The sequence below is a fragment of the Syzygium oleosum genome, unplaced genomic scaffold, assembly GCF_021117445.2.
Source record: "Syzygium oleosum isolate NSW1041296 unplaced genomic scaffold, Sole_v2.1 Sole_v2.42, whole genome shotgun sequence".
Lineage (NCBI taxonomy): Eukaryota > Viridiplantae > Streptophyta > Magnoliopsida > Myrtales > Myrtaceae > Syzygium > Syzygium oleosum.
This window is the reverse complement of record NW_026607526.1, coordinates 2,523,647-2,534,821: the sequence shown is the minus strand read 5'-3', so window position 1 is coordinate 2,534,821 and position 11,175 is coordinate 2,523,647. Positions and strand designations below refer to the sequence as shown.

Genomic DNA, 11,175 nt, shown 5'->3' with positions numbered 1-11,175 from the left:
TAACCCTTCCTAGTTAGCACAAGACCCGTCGCATTTTAAGCATTGAATCACCACAATGCCACGGGCACGAACCACATCCATCGAGTGCATGCTGGTCGCGAGACTGCAAAGCAAATTTCCAAGTGTGTCTGAGCATATCTGCGATCATGATTGAAACATTCAATTTGATTGAAACATTCAATTTTCATATCTGCGATCATGATTGGAATATTCAATTTGATTGAAACATTCAATTTCCACGAAGCTACTTGTAAGCGGTTTGAATTCATAAGGTTGAATCAAGTGCGGGCCCTGCCTTCTTATCCATCACTTTCATTTCATCTCATAAAATCTCGTGCTAAACGTGTACGGCCTTTGGTCAAAGTCTTCCAAATTTGTGCGTTCCTTGGAAAATATCAGGTCCTGGCATGCTTATAGAGGTGACTCGCCTTTTTCTAAATTTGACAAGTTCTCTTTCACCATTAATTTCTATATAAAAAAAGGAAAAATAAAGAAAATGAAGAAAAATAAATTCACAAAGATATTATTATCAGAAAAATTAATATCAATGATACTATTATAAGATAATTCTTTTTTAAACTTTGCTGAATATATTAATAGAACTAATAAGATACTTTAAGAAAAAAGAAACAAAAGTAAAAAGGAAAAAAGCCTCAATAACAAAAAGATCAAATCACAAAAATTGGATACTCATTATATACTTAATAAAATATATGGTTAATATCACGAAAAATCCAAGTGATACATCTGTAATAAATTTATCAAAAACTAATTTTTTTTATCGCCAAAAACCTCAAATTGGTACACCTATGACAAATTTACCCTACGTTAGTTTCTAGTAAATTTACCGTCAAATTACTGAGTTGAATGACACGTGACAGTTGATGGGTGTACTAGTTCGGGGTTTTTCATGGTATTAATCCAATTTAATGGAAACTAACGGAGGGTAAATTTGTCACAAATGTACCGGTTTGTGGTTTTTGGTGATAAAAAAATTAGTTTAGGATAAATTTATCAGGGGTGTACCAGTTTGAGGTTTTTCGTGATATTAACCCTAAGATATATTTACAAATATCACCTCATATTTTGATCAATCATTTGCTTTTACTATAGATGGAGCTTTTATAAAACTTCAGAACATTTGGCAAAATTATTATTCTAGATAGATATATGTGTTGACATGGGAAAAGTCTGTCCGCCTATTTGGTTCAAACTAAGCTGCGGCGAAAAAAAGGAGCGATCGCATCTACACGGAGAAGGAATAGTTACCTCTCTCACGTGCCCTGAACGACCGGAGCACGCAATGAAGAACGCTGGTTTCATCTTTAAGGCTGAAGAAGCTCAACTCAAGGAGCACGCAAGTTTCATCTAATATGGCTTCAGTGATACTCGGAATCTTTCTACTACTTGTTCCACTTCCACTTTCTGCCGAAGCTCAGACCTCCGGCAACCTAACCTTGGGCCACTCGTTAACGGCGGATGACAGGAACTCTTCCTGGCTTTCGCCGTCGCGCGAGTTCGCCTTCGGGTTCGGGAGAATGGGAAGTGGAGCTCATTTGTTGGCTATATGGTTCGAGAAAATAGAGGACAAAACCATAGTCTGGTCGGCGAATGGCGGTAATCTAGCACCCGAAGGTTCGACAGTCCAGTTGACCGCCGACAACGGACTGGTGCTTGCCGACCCAAAAGGAAGAGAGCTGTGGTCTTCTAGCCTGACCGGCACCGGCGTAGCATATGCGGCCATGCTCGACACGGGCAACTTCATCCTAGCAAGCACGAACCGCGTCAAATTGTGGGATACGGTCAGCCAACCGACCGACACCATACTGCCTACGCAACAGTTAGGTCAAGGGAGTATAGTTAATGCTCGCTATTCCGAAATGAATTACTCAGCCGGGAGATTCCACTTGATACTGCAAACCGACGGCAATCTCGTGCTCTATCCCACTCCTACCCCGTTCGTCGTCTCAGATGCATATTGGGCCACCAATACCCAGGTGTCGGCTCCCGGTTGATATTCAATCAAAGTGGTCAGGTCTACCTCGTGGATAGGAATGGAACAATACTCAATATCTTCACCTCGGACCCAATTCAAACCAGCGGATTTTACCAAAGAGCGATCCTTGAATACGATGGGGTCTTCAGGCAATATGTCCACCCTAAGACCGCAACTTCGAGTTCTGGCTGGGCAATGGCCTGGTCGATGGTCTCTTCCCCGGTCCCTCCAAATATATGCACGAGCATCACCCAAAATATCGGTCCTGGAGTTTGTGGCTTCAACAGCTACTGTGCTCTTGGAGACGATAAGATTCGGAGGCCCCGATGCCACTGCCCACCTGGATATACTCTGTTAGATTCAACGAACGAGATGAACGGATGCAGACAGGACTTCATACCACAAAGTTGTGACGGAAGTAGGCCGGAAACAGGCCAGTTCACTTTCCAGCACATGCTCAATACAAACTGGCCACTGTCTGATTACGAGCGTAGTACGGCACAAACCGAGGACTGGTGCAGAGAGGCTTGCTTGGCTGATTGTTTTTGCGCAGTTGCTATTTTCGGCGACGGAATTTGCTGGAAAAAGAAGATTCCTCTTTCAAATGGACGGATGGTTCCTAGTGAGATTGGAAAAGCTCTGATCAAGGTCAGGATACAAAACTCGACTTCAAAATCTACAGGAAACGGAAACAAGAATTCTACTCTGATTATCATCGGATCAGTGCTGTTGAGTAGCTCTGTGTTTGTGACCTTTCTGTTACTCATTAGCTATTTAATTTATAAAAGCTTCCGATCTAGGGATTCTAAGTTTTCACGACCAGTCCAGATCAACCAAGCCACAGGCACGCAGATTTTCACTTATCGGGAGCTTCAACAAGCAATAGATGGATTCAAAGAAGAACTGGGTAGGGGTGCTTGTGGAACAGTGTACAAAGGTGTTCTTGGATCCGAGGGTACAAACTTTGTGGCAGTAAAAGTGTTGGCGACAAAGACCGGAGAAAGTGAAAAGGAGTTTGAAAGTGAAGTGAGTGCAATTGGCTGAACTAACCACAAAAACTTAGTGCAGTTGCTTGGATTCTGCAATGAAGGTCAACACCGACTACTGGTGTATGAATTCATGAGCAACGGCAGTTTGGCAGATTTTCTATTTGGCGCTTCAAGGCCCAGCTGGTACAAAAGAGTAGAAATTGCCTGTGGTGTTGCGCAGGGGCTCTCTTACTTGCATGATGATTGCGCCAGGCATATAATCCACTGCGACATCAAGCCGCAAAATATTCTTCTTGATGGCTTTCTCTCTGCAAAAATATCAGACTTCGGATTAGCTAAGCTCTTGATGGCGAACCAAACACGAACCACCACTGGAATCAGAGGAACGAGAGGTTATTTAGCGCCAGACTGGTTCAGGAATATGCCTATTTCTAGCAAAGTAGACGTTTACAGCTTTGGCATTTTGTTGCTAGAGCTCATCTGCTGCAGAAAGGGTAGTTTGTTTGTAAAACAAACAAAAAGGTGTCTTGTCCCACATCAAAAGGATGTGAGTGCGCACGTGGACGATATTTGTCACTAATCAACGATCATTAATTTTTATTTATTAAATTTCGAATTTATTATTATAAAATAACTGTTTTGTCCTATTGAAACAGTGTGACTGTTCGCAATAGAGTGGCGGTTATTTTTTAATAATTTAATTTCGAATTTTTATTTTTTGCCTAATGGTTATTAGGCACGTTTGCAACCTTTGGAAGATTGTGTCTGTTCGGACATAACTTCCTCACATTCGAAAGGTTATGTTTGTTCAACTAAAATAACTTCTTCAAGTTGAACAACTATTTTTTCTTAAAAAGAGATATACAACCATCTTTTCTAATTGTTTCCCTAGAGAGACTCTAGAGATATACCGAAATTGCTATTCGGTATTCTCAATCGAGACTTTGTTGTATCCTGGAGGAAATTTGCCGGTGACCATTAGCAACTTCGTGGGGCAAATAATTCCTTAAAGAAAGTGATATCACGTCTCAAAGTCTGACTTCGTTGTTTATCCCGTTTGAAGTTGAAGTTTCTTTTCTTCTACAAATTCGGAGGAGCATAATTTTTCCAACAATTTTAAGGAATTATTTGGGCAACGATGGAGTCAGACTTTGATTACCTAATCGCATACAAATTGCGTAATCCTTTTTGTTTTCTACACATTCCATGGCGATTTGTGGAGATGGCATGATTGAGTGTGTGGTTGGTGATGCCAAGTTAGACGTGCCAAGGAGGAGGATGTGGAATTATCTTGTGGAACCAAACCAACGCAAACGAAGAGGTAACGTGAAACGTAATTGGCATCAGAACCTCCGAACGGTATATCACCGAATCCAAATCCAAAGCACAGATCTTGCAAATTTATTTCCCTTCTTCTTCTTCTCTCTGATTCTGGGTCACTTTTGAGAGAGAGAGAGAGAGAGAGAGAGAGAGAGAGAGAGAGAGAGAGAGAGAGATGTTGGAGTCGATTTGTCTGACGTTGGTGGACACCGCAGGCAATAACATCGGGAAGGTTTTTCAAAAGAAGAGCACGGCCATTTTGTCCCCTCTTTTTCAAGCTCAAGGTTATTAGAGCATATGCTCTCAACAGAGATTGGGCCGTTGGGTTTTTGATGGACATACTTGGAGCATTGCTGATGTCGATAGCTTTATCTCAGGCTCCAGTATCTATTATTCAATCGGTTTCTGGTTGTGGACTAGCTATTCTTTCAGTATTCTCTGATTTTTCTTTGAAGGAAGTCACGAATGCAGTTGACTGGATGACGATCACATTGGCGGGAAATCATATGTGGTTGTGCTGATCTGATCTGATATTCTCATCTCACATGATATTTACCTTGGTCTCAAATGACCATTTCGGCGAGGCTGTGGACTTTTACCGCTTAATGCGAAAGGATGGTTTATTGCCCGATTACTTCACTCTCCCTTTCGTCTTCAAGGCGTGCACAAGGCTTTTGGACTTCAAGCTCGGCTGGAGGATGCACACTCTCGTGGTGAAGATGGGTCCAGATTGCGATGTCTATGTCAAGACCGGTTTGCTCTGCTTTTATATGAAATGCAGATATTTCGAAGATGCGTACAAGGTGTTTGTGGCGATATTCTCGACAAGAATGTGATTTCGTGGACTGCAATGATAACTTGTTATATTGAGTTCGAGAGGTTTGGGGAGGCGGTTGCTATTTTAGAAATACTATGGAATCCGTATACTGTTATCAAATTGAGATTTACCTTTCTCGAGACCACGAAAGGAAGTTTTCCGAGTCTCTTTTTGTCACTCCATTCGATATGGTGTTCGACAATGGTGTCTTTTGGAATGGTAGGGTTCATTGGATTAGTCCAACGGGGGCTTCCCTTTGCTTTGATGTCTAGAAAGAGCAGTTTGGGACAATGCCAAGACTTCCCATTTCAGAGAATCGGGGGAGTAGGAGGTTCAAGATTATTCTGGGTGGTTTGTTAACTATCACGTGGAACTTGATTCTATCACGAGTGCTTTCCCGGAGATGGTGCGCGATTACATGGATCCTGGCTATATAAATTATAATGTGTTTGTTATGCTCCATCTGGTCAGAGAAGGAAACCATAAGGAGTCAACGTTGTTAGTTCATTTGCCAATTTTTCGATACCAGATGTCTCCAAGCAGATGAAAGCACTTCTTGAGATCGAGCTAGAAGTGATGAGCCAGGGTGGCAGGTTGGTGATTTTTTTATTGATGATACGCTTATTTTGGAGCCAATATAATTGAAATTATTGAGACTTAGAAGTATATAACTTTCATGTTTAAAATGAAAGATTTGGGTGAAGTAGATACTATCTTAGGTATTAAAGTTAAAAGACATAGTGGGGGTTATTCTTTGTGCCAATGTGATTACACTGAAAAAATATTGAATGAATTTCAACATCTTGGTTTCAAAAATATGAGTAATCCATTTGATTCCAGTATTAAATTAAATTATAATACTAGTAGAGTTGTGGCACAACTTGAATATGCAAGTGTTATAGGGTCTTTAATGTATGCGATGCATTGTATTAGACCTGATATTGCTTATTTCGTGTGTAAGTTGAGTAAATATATTTGTAATCCATGTATAGAACATTGGAAAGCTATTACCCGAAGTTTTTGTTGTTATAGAGAACTAAAAATTTAGGACTGCTCTATAATAATTATTCGGTTGTATTAGGAGGATACACCGATACTAATTGGATTACAAGCGTGGGTGATAAACAATCCACTATTAGATGGATTTTCACATTTGATGGTTGTGTTGTTTCTTGGACGAGCAAGAAACAAATGTGTATAACTCACTCAACTATGGAATTTGAATTGTTACTTTAGTAACAATTGAGAAAGAGGCTGAATGGATTAGGAATTTGTTGTTGGATATCAACTTATGACCTAGTCCTATGCCTCATATGTCTATCGATTGTGATAGTTAAGCTATTTTGGCAAGAGCTTATAATAGCACTTATAATGATAAGTCTAGACATATTAGTCTAAGACACAAGTACTTGAGACAATGGATTAAAGATGGTACCGTAACAATTGTCTACGTGAGGTCAAGCAATAATCTAGCTGATTCCTTGACAAAGGCTTTACCAAGAGACATGGTAAATATGACCTCACAAGAAACAGGGTTGAAACCCTTTAATTAAAATCACCAGTAATGGTAACCCAACCTTTTTTCTAGAACATCACTAGTTACAAGGTTTAATGGGTAAGAACAAGTTACTGAATGTGATTGTTTGATATTGACGCTAGCCCAGACATGAGAAGTCAATATCGTCTCTTACGTTTGTAGGTTGAATTAAATTCTTAATGAAGTATGGTTCAAATGTGTTATTAGTAACAGAAACACATGAAAGATACTTCACCTATATGAGCTTAGAAGTGGTGTCGCTTCTTACGAAAGTTGGTGTTGCTTTCTAGAGAGCTAATGAAACAGGTACAAGCATATGGCCATAATAGTGCTGAGTAATATAGAACTTCTTGCTGAAACAAGAGGTTATTATATGTGTGGTATGTCCGAGTCTATTATTTAAAAGTACAAGTTTAAAGCCAATCTACTTGTCACTTCGATAGAGTTTTGAGATACTTGCACTAAGTAAAGGTTTAACTCGAAAGAGACCTTTATGTATGTATATTAATCTCATGGAAATTTTGGCTGTATATTTTTAACGTTTTATTTCAATTTTGTTTTACAAAGTGGGGGATTATTGGTAGTTTGTTTGTAAAACAAACGAAAAGGTGCCTTGTCCCACATCAAAAGGATGTGAGTGCGCACATGGATGAGATTTGGTACTAATCAACGATCATTAATTTTTATTTATTAAATTTCGAATTTATTATTATAAAATAACTGTTTTGTCCTATTGAAACAGTGTGACTGTTCGCAATAGAGTGGCGGTTATTTTTTAATAATTTAATTTCGAATTTTTATTTTCTGCCTAACGGTTATTAGGCGCGTTTGCAACCTTTGGAAGATTGTGTCTGTTCGGACATAACTTCCTCACATTCGAAAGGTTATGTTTGTTCAACAAAAATAACTTCTTCAAGTTGAACAACTATTTTTTCTTAAAAAGAGATATACAACCATCTTTTCTAATTGTTTCCCTAGAGAGACTCTGGAGATATACCGAAATTGCTATTCGGTATTCTCAATCGAGACTTTGTTGTATCCTGCAAGGAAATTTGCCGGTGACCATTAGCAACTTCGTGGGGCAAATAATTCCTTAAAGAAAGTGATATCACGCCTCAAAGTCTGACTTCGTTGTTCATCCCGTTTGAAGTTGAAGTTTTTTTTTCTTCTACAAATTCGGAGGAGCATATTTTTTCCAACAGAAAGAACTATGAGCCGGAAGCTGAAATTGAAGTTGAAATTGTGCTGGTCGACTGGGTGTATGACTTCTACCATGAGGGGACCGTGCATGAGATAGGGCCCGTTTGGTTCGACTTTAGGGGAATGCAAATACTTTTGGGCTAAAGGGGTTTTTCGAAATGCAAGTAGTGTTTGGTAAGTGTTTTTTAAAATCAACTTGGGCTAAAGGACTTTTGCTAATATTTAAAAAAAAAAAAAAAAGCTCCGGTGGAGCTAAACCACCGGCCACCGCCGCCGGCCAGATCTGGTCGCCGGCCAACCGCCGACGGTCAGATCTGGTCGCCGGCCACCACCTCCTCGGGGTCGCGCGACCCGGCGACCGCCGCCCTTTGGGGTCGCCGGACCTCGGGCGTCGCCAGGGGTCAGCGCGACCCAGGGCCAACGCTTGGTGCGGGTCGCGCTGACCCCGGCCGACCCCAGGCGGCGGTCGCCGGGGTCGCGCAACCCCCAGGTGATGGTCGCCGGGGTCGGGCTAGCCCTTAGGCGGTGGTCGCCGGAGCTCGGTCTGGGGAAGATGAACAGTGTTGATGAACAGTGCAAGTTGCATTCCGAAAATGCAACTTCCCAAAGTACCTCCGGAGGAGCATTGGCCAAAGGTAGGGACGGTTTCGGCCCGGTCAAACCCGAGTCTGGCCCATTGACCAGACCCGCGGTTCAAAATCGGATCCGGACCGTGGCCTACGGGCCCGGTTCCGGTTCCGGTTCCAAATTATTTAAAAAAAAAAAAATAATAATGAAATTTTTTTTTAAAAAAAGTCATTATTTAAATTTTTTTTTATAAAACAAATTGAACTCTAATTGCCATGCATTGTAAGTGCATTGATCTCCAATTACAATGCTTGGCTTGGGTGTATTGAACTCTAATTACAAGGCTTGGCTTGGGTTTTATAAACAACCCCTTTGATTGTCTCTTCATTCCCATTCGATATGAGACTATCGGCTTGCCTTGAACACCTTCAATGTGAGACTTTTGGCTTGTCTTCATGCAAATGCCAAGAGTCCCACATCAAATGGGAATGAAGAGACCATCAAAGGGGTTGTTTATAAAACCCAAGCCAAGCCATGAAAATGTGAAGTTGTATGCCTTTTGTGGCTACGATCCTTTGCTAGTTAAGAGCAAAGGGTTCCATTGGACCGCCTAGAACCGGACTGGACCAATGGTCCGGTTCCCGGTTCTATGATTTGCCGGTCTGGTTCCTAGTTCTAAAATTAAATAACTGGTCTTATCGGTTCGGTTCCCGGTCGGAACCGGGAACCGATCACCCCTACAATTTTCATTTTGATTATAATTTATATTGACTAATTCATTATTTCATATTTTTATAATTCATTATTTTTTTATTTCATAATTTTTTTTAATTTTTAAATTACGAACCGGAACAGCTAGGGGCAGTTCCGGTTCACACGTGACCACGAACCGGAACCGCCAGTTCCGAACTGGAACCGGCCGGTTCCGAACCGTGGCCATGACTACTTGGGGAGCATTCCAAATGCAATTGCATCTCCCCAAAGTGAGTAAAAAAAATTACCAAACACCATTTGCATTTGGCCAAGGGACTTTAGAGCCCAAATAAGCATTAAGAATGCTGAACCAAACGGGGTCATAGTGGAGAGTGATGAGGAGGCATCAAGTGACATAAAGAGGGTGAGAAGATTTGTGATGATAGCACTGTGGTGCATCCAGGAGGACCCGGCTTTGAGGCCAACCATGAAGAAAATCACTCAGATGTTGGAAGGGGCTGTTGAAGTCTTAGTCCCTCCAGGCTCTTTATCAGTTCAAAATGATTTTGCTTATTAAGACAACTGGTGTCTGTGTAATCATGGAAAGTATTTGTATTGTCTGTAACTGCTATTAAGCCAGAATAAACTTTTTCATAATGTCTTCACATGGATCCTGCTTAAATAAGCTAAATCTTACTCAAGCTTTAACATTCCCTCACTTGTATTCAAGAGAGAACGGGTTGACGATTGTTGGCATACGGGATTGCATACGAGGCCACATGCAACTTTGAAGAGAGATTTAAATTGTTGAGAGATCAAGTAGCTATATCAAATGATGCAGAATCATTCATTAAAAAATTTAAAGTCACGGGCATTATTGTGTTGAATCTCTTAGGAATTCTATGGGGATCATATACCTCTATGTCACGGGAAAAACTGATATGGCTCCATCAAAGCATTTTCATCAACAATTTTGCTTCATAAAAATTGCATTCGATGAAGTAGAACCGTGTTTTGATCCGATTCAAGCAAAACAGATCTTATCTGCGAAATTAGACGGTTAGAACCATATGAAACTTGCTGATCCTCAAGGCGTGGATCGGTGCCTGGGAATCCCAATTTAAACCGTTCTGCTGCTTGTTTATTCATACAGAAAGGACTCTCACTTCCTTTTTTGGCAACCAATTTCTTCTAGTTCAAAGGAATCACAGTCCGCAAATCACGTAGTTGGAAGCATAATCAAACAAACTTTCTTCTTGATTCATCCATCGAGAAAATATACCAAGACAAGACAATGGAAAGATCCCGAAGATCAAAATCCAACAATCAATTTGCACCAGAAGCTTAATGGGTTCGATGTCATTTGTCTTAGTCGGCTATGGCATCTGCGAGCTCGTCCGCTATCATTTTCTTGTCATTCTTGATCTATAGAACGTGGTCTTCTGTCTTTTGGTTGTTTCACTTTAGAAAAGTCTGCTTGCACCAATTTCACAGAAGTAGATGAATGCCCCCATGAATGCACCTGGCGAAGCAGAAACTTATTAGACGATCATGAGCTCGTTCCCTTGCATGCATGAGGCCATTCCATTCAATGCATGCTTCCTCCACGGGTGGCCGGCCAATGCATGCTCAATTTAAGAGCGTGTGGCTCAATTCCATCTTCATATGCAAGTTGGCTCTATTCCCTATTTCAAAATTGGCCCAATTCCATCTTCATGTGGCCGGCCCCCATTTTATTAAATGAAAGCGTAAATTATCACCTTAGGATTTTGATGATGCACATTAGAACTACAAGTAATCCCAAGGTGAACATTTGTAAACCACTGTGTTAATGATGTATGAGTGGAAATGGAAAAACGAGGTGAGGAAAATGATATCCAAGGCTTCAATGTTCTCGTCAAGTCAAATCTCCCATGATGTAGCGAAGATGACAAAGCCCCTAATTGCGATGAAATGTAGTGAGAAGCATGAACATTAGATAATGCAAGTTTACATATTTTTGCTAAGGATTAACAAGTTAAATCCCTAAGTTTATGGAATGTTATGAAAAGTCTAA

General features: G+C 40.7%; 1 pseudogene; it reads left to right on the top strand.

Moving 5' to 3' along the window:
* The first annotated feature begins 1,153 nt into the window (after positions 1-1,153).
* LOC115667833 (G-type lectin S-receptor-like serine/threonine-protein kinase LECRK2) lies at positions 1,154-3,565 on the top strand (annotated as a pseudogene).
* The last annotated feature ends 7,610 nt before the right edge of the window (positions 3,566-11,175 follow it).